Raw genomic sequence first — 10978 nt, forward strand, 5'->3', positions numbered from 1 at the left:
TGCCTCTCTTGCTAGCCTACCACCCGTTACAGCCCATAACATTCTGAGTGAGGACCCTGTTCTTCCTATCTGTGTAGCTTTCTGTGTGCACCATCTACCTGTGCCCCCATGTGCTATCTCCATGTAGCAGGAAAAGGCCAGAAATGCCTGAGCCTCCAAAAGCCCCCAGAGACTGTGATGGGCCTGGGTCTGATCCAAGGTTGTGAAGAAGGTGCACGTAGATACAAGGTCTCTTCCAAAGCACAGAATGGAACCGGAGGCCATAAAAGTAAGGTGGCATCCCTACACGTCTTCCTTTCTGTTTAATACTACCCATGCACGTGGCATCCCCAAACAAATGATGCCCTGGGAAACCTGCAGGTTCTGGGCCCAGAGCTAATGCCTCCCTTGGACAGAAAGCAGCGTTACTATCTCAAATGGACCAAGAGGGCTTGAACCACCCATGCCTCAGTGATTTGCTAAATGCCAAGGCTCTCTTTCAGTTGCTCTCATTAGGCCCAGGTAGGACTCCCTACAGTCACGCATCCCTGCTTCCCTACACAGCACCCGTGTCAAAGAAGCCAGTGCCCGGGTGGGCCCAGGGACATCCAAGACGGTCACCTGGAAGGCAGCATCCCTCTGAGTGTCACCTGGGTGCAGATCCCCTACAATGCAATCAGATATTCTGCTCGAGCAAGACTACTGGAATCCACCTTCAGGTGCAGACGTGCACCTTTGCCCTTCAGGCCCCCAAAGCGAGGGGCAAGACCCCAAAGAAAAGGAGGAATTCATGTCAGAACTTTCAGCACAGACCATGGGGTATCTTTGGCAGGACCGCTACTGCCTAGAGTCTGGACCCTGAAATCCAGCAGACCCTGAACTGCCCCTGGGGCTTCTCTGTCTCCACTCCCCTGAGGTCCTTTAGGACATGCAGTTTACCCACCACCCTTGTCTTTTCTCTGTTCCCTTCCTCACAGGCATATCCTGGCATAGGGTCACACAGGGAAACCCACTTGCGCATTCCTCGCCTTTGGGCACTGCCAGGGAGGAAGGCTGGAAGTGCCTGGAGGCATGCCATGCTTACAGACCATGTCTCTCCTAGGATGCCTGTGGTTTGGCAGATACAGCATACTTTAGCACATCTCATGTTTTGTGTCATATCGTGCCAGTGTGTGCCACCCTCAGGGAGGGCGTGTGCTGGCTGCTGGGCTGATCCGGGGCAGCACTGGCCCAGGACCTTCCCAGTTCTCCTTTTCACATGTGTGTGGAACAAGTCTCCAGTGCAGCAGGCAATCTATGACTCTTTCTCCTTCAGGTCTCTGCCCATCTTGGCAGGACATTACCCTCACTATCCCGGGTCTTGCCATAGTCACATCCACCATTTCCACAGGCCAGCCCGCAGCCCCACACACTGAGGGCTCCACAGGCAGTGGTTTCAAAGCCCCACCCCACGTGATTTGCTCTGTGTGAATCCTTAGACCATGAACCCCCTCTTCCTGGTCCAAACACACACAACAACATGGTAGAACTGATGAGCATGTTTTGTATCTGGTCTAATTGCAGATATCTAGAGCCAAAGTCTGGAGTTATCACTGGCCATCCTTTCCTCATTCCCATCCTGGGCAGGGCCAGTGCAGAGATACAGCGACAAACCACCTTCCGCCTGGTCGCCTCATGTCTCCTCTTATGGTTGCTCAGCACCTCCTCTCCTGCCGCCTTCATCTCTGCCTCTGCCCTTGGCTGGACACGCACACACACACACACACACACACACAGAGCCAGCATAAATAAGCACATGTGTGTATACACACACATGCTCAGCACAGGAACACAAATGCAAACAACAAACATAGGTGTTTCAGGAGGTGAATACAACCGAGGCCAGCAGTGTCGGAGATGGCGACAGTAGGCACCATGTCCTGCCTTTGGGGCTCCCTGTTCACCTTCTCCACGAACTCTTCCATATTTTCTCAAGGCAGCCTGAAGCCGCTTTCAGCACAGCATGTTTGGTGGTTGTGAGACACTGAGTGGTGAATGTGGAAATTCACAGAAGATCCCAAAGTCAGCACACAGGTGCACTGGGACCCTGGAGAGGACACCTTTTCAATGATAGGCCTTCCCAGGGTAAGGGGCGGGAGTGAAGTGCCCAGGAAATCTCAAACTCAGTGAGCAGCAGGAGGCCAGGGGATGGACGGACCCACAAAGGATGATTCTGACAAAGATGATTAATACACGCTGCATCTAGTAGTATCACCTGGAGTCTGGTGCTGCAACAGCAGCTGATTTGATGTGGACTTGCTTCACTCATGGACACACCAAGTCCCCAAATAAACAGTCTCAGGAGGTCACCTACTACATGCACAGCCCAAATTCAGGCTCCACAGCCAGCTTGCATGAGACTGAGCATCCCCATTTGGGAAAGGACAGTGTCCCTGTAGTATCACACAAGTGTCCCTTCAGGGCCTACCTTCAGATCCCATCTCCACATATGTTTCTGTCAGTTACTCTCATGGAAGAAGATTCCTGCCAAGGGTACTACTTCCGGGGATTGTCCCACACATCTTGGCTGAAAATCTGCTGGCAATACAAGCAAGGTGAGCCAGCAGCCAATAATCCCAAAATGAATTGCTAACTGTGTTCAGGGCCAAGGCACCCACACCTCAGCAATCCTGTTCGATTCTGAACAGTTGTTACCTGACAACCAGCTGAGAAAGTTAAAGCTCCTGGTGTCCACACTGCGGCTTGATGCTCCCCGTTCAAAGTCCCAGAACCAGTGGACAGGAGTGGAACAACGTGCCCTGTACCCTACAGGGAGACACTGGAGATGGGTGTGGATCCCACAGATGGACAATCTACAACCTTACACACCCACACTCATCACCCCAGGAACCAAGTTTTACAAGTGGTGTCAAGGTAATTCTACTTAGTGGTCACTGTGTTCAAGAAGTAGAGGGTCCTGAAAGGAAAATATCAGCTTGCAGTGGGACCATCGATGGTTCCGCAACAGCACCTGTCAGGATAGAGAAGAGGGAAAAGGTTTGTGTGCCTCCTCCTCTTCCTGAGCAACAGACTTCAAAGAGCAGCAGAAAGGGTACAGCTATGGCCCAGAAGCAAGAGATGCCCCAGACGATGGTGCTCCTCCAAGCCACATCAGGCTTCCTTCTCTGATGGTTCTTGCACATGAACTGGAAGTAGGCCCTGCAGTTTTTCTTATGCTCAGAGCTCAGATCCACCTGCAGGGCAGCCAGTGCCTGCAGCGCATCTTGCCCTGGAAGCTCAGTAGTGCTCCCGGGCCTTTCCTGGCCCTGTTCCTCCACCGTCTTCTCAGTTCCTGGGAGAACCCCTTTTGCTGCTCCTCATCTGCCACAACCTCCACCTCCTCCATGACGTCTTCCGCAAGCAGCTGGAACAACCACCCAATCCCCACCACATCTCCATCCACCAGGGGCTCACCATCATCCACTCCCTCCAACCTGCATAGTGTGGCTCCTTTGCCTGGCATGACAACTTGTGGCTGCAAAGTCCCAGCCTCAAAAAGCCTGAGGATGGCAGGCCACCAACCCCAGCGCCCTGAAACCAGGGCTCACAACTAGGAAGGTCCGGTATCCCGGGATGCTCCTGCATTCCTCTGACTGCATTTCGCTCTCCTCTTGGCCCTGATCGTGACCCCAGGCTGGGGCAGAGGCGAAGGGACAGGATATAATAGCACAACAAGTGGTGTGCAAATGGGGGTCATTCTTCAATAATCCTGTGGGACCCACTAGCTCTTTGGTGGCAGGGAGTGAGGGGGATGGTAGGAAAGCAGGGGCTGGTGTGTGTCCAGTGGCCTGAGGCTTAAGAAAGGTGTGGCAGATAGCATAAGAATGGGTGAACAGGTCCTGGGGAAATCAGCCGAATAGGCGGGTCCCTAGGCTGTGAGCCACACACAGGCCGCTGGCCTAAATCTAGTCCAATGAACGAGAGTGTGGTGGGCGCACCCTTATGAACACACCCCTCAAACGTAGGGCATCTTCCACGGTTCCTTGGCTGCAGCACACCCACATGGCATATACCGCTCCAGGGAGGTAATGGGTTTGCATCTACTGAGACCCCAGGTGCTGTCATTGACCGGGCTCTGGAAATTCCAACGATGGGTTCCTGCTCCGCAGTCCAAACAGCACACTCCTATGTCCCTCAGGACCCTCAATAACTGACAACTCTCCCTGAGTATCCAAAGGATAGGCAGGGGCTCCACATGGCTGTATACTTTTCTCACTGGGACAGAGAACCTGTTGTTGTCCGGATGCTAGGGGAGAAGGGAAAAACCCCACTGTTGGCTACAGTTGATCTCCACTGTTCAGGGACACCAGAGCCTTAGGGTACAGAGCTGGCTCTGTGTCTCTTCATCTCTGCTTCTGGCATAGCACTGTTTTGGGCAATCCTTCCATGTGTGTACCAAGGGCTGGTGTCTGTTTGTCTCAATCTCTCTAAGTGGTGCTCTTGCTGTCTGCCACTCTCTGGACACCAGCTCTCATATGAGAAGTTTATATGAGAAGGCAAGCCCTGCTCCTCCTTAGTGAGTTGCACCCACGGGAGTTCAGACTTTGTTAGTCCACACATTCAGAGAGTGGTTTTTCAAACTTGAAAGTCAACAGTGGACGGTCACGCTGAACTGCAGAAGGTGCAGTGCTACCCTCCCTCCCTACTGGGCAGATGTGAATGCTGCAAAGGCCTCAGGTGGCTTGGCCATACTTTGCACAGTTGGAGAAATGGGGCATGGCCTGGCACCTTAGGGAACTCCCTGAACATTATTTGAATACCTGCCAGGGAGATGGTAAGGACAGCTCCCCATTAAGTTCCATGACCCACTGGTGCCAGAAATTGCACGGCTGCCAATTTACCCTATCGAGGTCCTTTCAAAGTGGTTCTGTTCTCCACGTGAGAACACATTCAAGCCTGCCTGGTCACCCAAACCTGTGGGGCTGGGAGCCACAAGAGGATCAATCTAAGCCATCCGTCCTATAGTCCTGATACCCAATATATGTGTTTTGCAAAGAGTACAAAGAGTGATGATTCAAACTGGAAGACTGCATTTATCAGGTGCTTATGCTGCAGTTTGGTCCATCACTGAAACCACCCAAAAAAGGCAAGGGTTGGTCATGCTCATGATAAGGTCAGGGAAAATATGCCTGGCACTTGGGAAGGATGGAAAGGCCCTTGTATCTGGGTGTTCAAGGAGTTGTGGGGTCACCTGCCATGGCTACTGTGTTTGGGATTGCAGCCTGTTCTGTGTCTCAGATCTTCTGCACTCTCACTGGTCGCCCCCAGTCACTTTATTCCTGCCTCTCCTTTCTGCCAGGCATCCTTCCTGTACCACTGTGATTCCACTCAAAACTTGCTCACTCAGTGAGATAACGGGGATCAGTAAGTACCCTGGCTTCAATGCTTCTGCTAGCTAGAGTCAACGTACCTTTCCCTATGGCTTTTGTGTTTTTACTATTCAACTTCCATCACCTGGTTAGGTCAGTTCTGACAGCTCATACTCATAAATGTACTGGCAGGTGCATCTGCATGCACATGCGTGAACACACTAATGTCCCTGAGAGCTAACTTGCACATATGCAGAAGTACAAGCTTTCTTCCCCAGGAACATGAATTTTGGTAAGCACCTGACTTTCATTGTCCTGGCAATTTTCTTTCACTTGCTCATCAATCATGTCAGGTTGCACTTCTAACTCTGTGACAGCAACAAGAGTGCTTGAACCACCCATGCCTCATTGATTTACTAAATACCAAGATTCCCTTTCAGTTGCTCTCATTAGGGCCAGGTAGGTCTTCATACAATCAGCTATACCTGCTTGCCCACACAGCTGAAGTGCCAATGAAGCCTGTCCTTGGTTGGGCCCAAAGACATCTAAGAGAGTCAGTGGGAAGGCAGGGTCCATCTGAGGGTCACCTGGTGCAGATCCTCTATGTCAAAATCAGAGAATCTGGTCCAGGAAGACTGCCAGAATCCTCCCTCAGGTGCATTTGCACCTTTGCCCGTCTAGACCCATAGCCTGGGGCATGACCCCAGAGGAAAGAAGGAATTCATGTCAGGACTTTCAGCATGAGCCATGGGTTGGTTATCTTTGGCAGGACTGCTATTGCCTAGACCCTGACCCTGAAAACCAGCAGGCTCCAAATTGACCCCAGGGGCTTCCCTGTCTCCCACTCTCCAGAGGTCCCTTCAGACATGCAATAAGCCCACCATTCTTGCTTCCTACCTGTTCCCTCCCTCACAGGCACATCCTGGCAGAGGGCCACATACAGACACCCACCCCTGTGCTTTCTTTGCCTACCTGCCTGGGAGGCTGGAAGTGCCTGGAGGCCTGCCACATTCACACCCTGTCTCTCCAAGGATGCCTGTGGTTTTTCACAGACAGCCTACCTTAGCTCATCTTGTGTTTTGCGTCACATAATGTGAGTGTGTGCCATCCTCATGGAAAGAGTGTGCTGGATGATGGGCTGATCCTGGGCAGAACTGGCCCAGGACATTCCTGGTTCTCCTCACGTCTGTGGAACAAGACTCCAGTGCAGCAGACAATCTGTGCCTCTTCTCCTTTGAGTTTCTGCCCTTCTCTGCTGGACCTTAGCCTCTTCACCATCCCCGTCCTGCCATAGCCATGTCCACATTTCCACAGAACAGCCCATGTGCCCACAGACAGGGCTCCACAGCCAGTGGTTTCAAAGACTCACCCCATCTTATTTTTGCTGGGTGAATCCTCAGACCATGCATCCCCTCTTCCCTGTCCAAACATACATGATAAAAAGGTAGAAATGGTGAGTGTGTTTTTATATTTGATATAATTGCAGATCTCTGGAGCCATGGTCCAGAGTTACCACTGGCTGTCCTTTCCTCATTCACATCTTTGACAGGGTCACTGCAGAGATATGGCAAACCACCACCCTTACAATGTGGACACCTCCTGCCTCCTCTTATGGTTACTCAGCACCTCCTCTCCTGTCACCTTCATCTCTGCCACTGCCATAGGCACCACACACACACACACACACACACACACACACACACACACATTTGAAACAAGCACATGTGTGTATACACACACATGCTCAGCATGTTGACACAAACCCAAACAGGAAACACAGATGTTTCAGGAGCCTGTGTTCCCTGTTACTGTTTGTGTACCCATGCTGAGCATGTGTGTTTATACACACATGTGCTTGTTTCAAACATGTTGTGTGTGTGTGTGTGTGTGTGTGTGTGTGTTTGTTTTGGGCCTAGGGCAGTTGTAGATATGAGGGTGACAGGAAGGTGCTGAGCAACCATAAGAGGAAGCACGAGGCGTCCCCAGTCTAAGGGTGGTTGGTTGCTGCAATGTCGGAGATGGAGTCAGTAGGCACCATGTCCTGTCCTGTGGCTTCCTGTCCACCTCCTCCCCGAGCTCTTCCATATTTTCCCAAGGTAGCCTGAAGCCTCTTCCAATGCAGCATGTGTGGTGGCTCTGAGCCACCGGGTGGTGGATGTGGAAATTCACAGAAGATCCCAAAGTCAGCACACAGGTGCACTGGGACCCAAGAGAGGACACCCTTGCAATGATAGGCCTTCCCAGGGTAAGGGGCAGGAGTGTAAGGTCCAGGAAATCTCAAACTCAGTGAGCAACAAGAGGCCAGGGGATGGCAGGACCCATGGAAGGATGATTCTGACAAAGAAACTTAATTCACCTTGCCTCTAGTAGTAACACCTAGGACTCTCACTATGCAACCACAACTGATTTGAGGGGACTTGTTTCACTCACGGACACACTGAATCCCCAATCCCCCAGTCTCAGCAGGACAACAGCTACATGCATGACCCAAATTCAGGCTCCTGAGCCAGCTTGCATGAGACTGAGCATCCCCATTTGGGAAAGGACAGTGCCCCAGCTAGTACACAGCTGTCCCTTCATGGTTCACCTCCAGACCCCTTCACAACATGTGTTTCTGTCATGGAAGACTCTTCCCCCCTGGGGTAATCCTTCAGGAGATCATCCCACTTGTCTTCGCTGATGATGTGCTGGCAACATCTTGCTGCTGAGAAAGGTCAGCCCTGGGCTGACCAGGACCCAAATCCTCACATGAGCAGCCAAGAACTCCAACAACAATCATCAACCGTATGCAGGACCAAAGCAATACCAGCTCAGCAATCCTGTTTGGTTCTGGGCAGTTGTGGCCTGACAACAAGTTGAGAAAGTTAAGACTCCTGGTCCTCAGCCTGCAGCTGGTGTTCCCTGTTCAAAGTCCCAGAACCAAGGGACTGGAGTGGAACGATGTACCCTATACCCTGCAGAAAGATAGGGGAGATGGGTGTGGATCCCATAGGTGGATCATCCACACCCCTGCACACCCCCAATTTTCACCCCTGGACTCACGTTTTACCAGTGATGTCAAGGTAATTCTCCTTAATGATCACTGTGTTCAAGAATTTGGGATGGTTCCGAAAGGAAAAGATCAGCTTGCTGCATGACCGTGGATGGCTCGCACCTGTACCTGCTAGGATAGGGAGGAGGGAAAAGGTGCAAGCTTCTAGGGTCCTCAGCTTTCCTCCCAGGCAGGTATTAACAGCTTCCACGAAGCCTCTCCAAACTCTCACAGTGTAGGAACATGGATAACATGATCCTCACACACCCCGCCAAGTCCCATATCCACTTGTCCTCACTCTCCTTCACTGACATTCAAGTCGATCATGTAGCTGAGAAAGTCTTTATCTTGGTCAGTGATCATGACCAAGAAACTTGAGGGTGGTTCATAATCTGCTTGAGGTCAAGGTGCCATTTATGCCACATGCTGGGCCAAGAAGAGCCGGGAGCATCAGCCCTAGTCTGGGATGGAAGAAGGACACGGGAATAGGCATCTTCAAGGATGCTGGACACTTCCGCTTACCCAGCCACTACTGATGTGCTCAGGCCCTACCATACCATCAGACAAGCTCATGGCTCTGTGTTCCTGATGGTGTTCTGCATCTGAGGTGGTCTGCATTCCCCAAGCAGGGGCTGTTTCTGATAGCTGTTATTTCCCAGACCTGTGTATGCTGGGTATTGGCATGTCACTGCTTACATGGTAGGACTTACAGTCATTGTGACAATCCGTGTCTGAAAGCAAAGGGGTTGGTGTTGGCTAGCGTACGTGTACATATGTTGTGTGGGTTTGTGTATGTGCATGTGAGACTCCCATATCTAAGTTATTTTCGGAATCATTCACCTTTACAACAATAACTGTCAGCTAAGGCTGCTCTGGTGTACTGTCTCTGGTCATTTCTGACTTAGAGGCTGTTCCTCCTCAGATGGAGACCTGAGGTAGACACACAAAGTCATGGCTGCGACCCTTACAGGTGTGGTCCTGCCCGGACTCTACTCAGCTGTACTTTTGGAGCCTGCCAATTGCACAGTACCACATTTCCTTCAGGATCCACACAAGCACCCATCCTGCCCCCTTGCCTCCCCCCCTCCTCCTGCTCCTGCCTCTGCACCTCCCCCTCCTCCTGAGCAGCAGAACCCAAGGAGTAGCAGAAAGGATACCACTTTGGCCCAGAAGCCAGGGATGCCGTGGATGATGGCACTCTTCTTAGCCAAGTCACGCTTCCTCCTCCGATGGCTCTTACACATGAACCAAACTTTGGCCCTGAGGTTTTTCTCACACTCAGAGCTCAGTTCCACTTGCGGGGTGCCAGTGCCTGCAGCACATCTAGTGCCAGAAGCTCACTCGGGCCTCCAGGCCTTTCCTGGCTCTGCTCCTCCACTGTCTTCTCCTCCAGCTCCTGGGAGGACCCCTGTTGCTGCTCCTCATCCGCCACAACCTCCACATCCTCAATGATGTCCTCTGGAAGCAGCTGGAACATCCATCTGGTCCCTGCCACGACTACATCCACCTGGGCCTCGCGGTCCTTTCCTGAGGCCACCATGAAGAGGGTGGCTTCTTCGCCTGGTGTGACCACTGATGGCTGCAATGTCCCAGCCATGCACAGCATCACCAGGACAGACCATTGAGGCCCCATCCCCCTGAGCACCCGGGCTCACAACTAAGAAGGTCTGGGGTCCCAGGATGCTCCCACATTCCTCTGACTGCCTCTCACGTTCCTCTTGGCTCTGGCCATGACCCCAGGCTGGGTCATATGTGAACGGACAGGACATGATAGCACCACAGCAGGTGGTGTGCAATGGCAGTCCAGGGTGCAGTAATCCTCTGGGACCCACTAGTGTTTTTGATGTGGGAAGTGTGGGGCATGGTTGGGAGACTATGGCTGGTGTGTGTGTGAGGTGGCCTGAGACTAGAGGAAGGGGTGAACAGGTCCTGAGACATCAGCCAAACAACTGGGGCCCTAGGTTGTGAACCATGCAGAGGCAGCTGAACCAAATCTATACCATTGGCCAAGAAGGTAGTGGATGGCATGCTATGGACATGCCCCAAGAATGGAGGGCATCTAGAAGGATGTTTTCTGGGCTCCAGCTCCACCACATGGCCAGATTCTGCTCCAGGGAGCTAGTGAGTTTTTCATCTGCCACTACCTCAGGCACTGTGATTGATCTAGATCTGGAAATTCCAACCACAGGTTCCTGGTCCACAATCTGAAAGGCACACTCCTGTGTCCCACAGGATCTTCAATAACTGGGGGCACCCTCTGAATATCCAAAGGATTCACAGGGGTGCCAAGTGGCTGGATACATTTCTCCATGGGAGAGAGAGACTATTGCTTGCCAGATGCTAGGGGAGTAGGAAAAAAACCCCGCCATTTGCCATGTTGATCTCCGTTGTTCAGGGACACCAGGACCTTAGGGTACAGAGCTCTCTCTTTGTCTCTTTGTCTCTGCTTTGGCATAGCACTGTTTGGAGCAATCCTTCCTTGTGTGTACCAGGGCTGGTGTCTGTGTGTCTCCACCTCTTTAAGTGGTGCTGTTGCCCTTTGCCACTGTATGGACACCAACGCTCATAGCAGAAGCTTATCCTTGGAGTGAAGGCAAGCTGTTCTCCTCCTCAGTGAGTT

At 52.0% G+C, this 10978-nt stretch overlaps 2 pseudogenes; both read right to left on the bottom strand.

The window, feature by feature from the left end:
• Positions 1-2448: 2448 nt before the first annotated feature.
• On the bottom strand, positions 2449-5729 carry LOC138431300 (testis-specific Y-encoded protein 1-like; annotated as a pseudogene).
• Positions 5730-7903: 2174 nt separating this feature from the next.
• LOC138431301 (testis-specific Y-encoded protein 1-like) lies at positions 7904-10127 on the bottom strand (annotated as a pseudogene).
• Between the last annotated feature and the right edge of the window lie 851 nt (positions 10128-10978).

The sequence above is a fragment of the Ovis canadensis genome, chromosome Y (genome assembly GCF_042477335.2).
Source record: "Ovis canadensis isolate MfBH-ARS-UI-01 breed Bighorn chromosome Y, ARS-UI_OviCan_v2, whole genome shotgun sequence".
Lineage (NCBI taxonomy): Eukaryota > Metazoa > Chordata > Mammalia > Artiodactyla > Bovidae > Ovis > Ovis canadensis.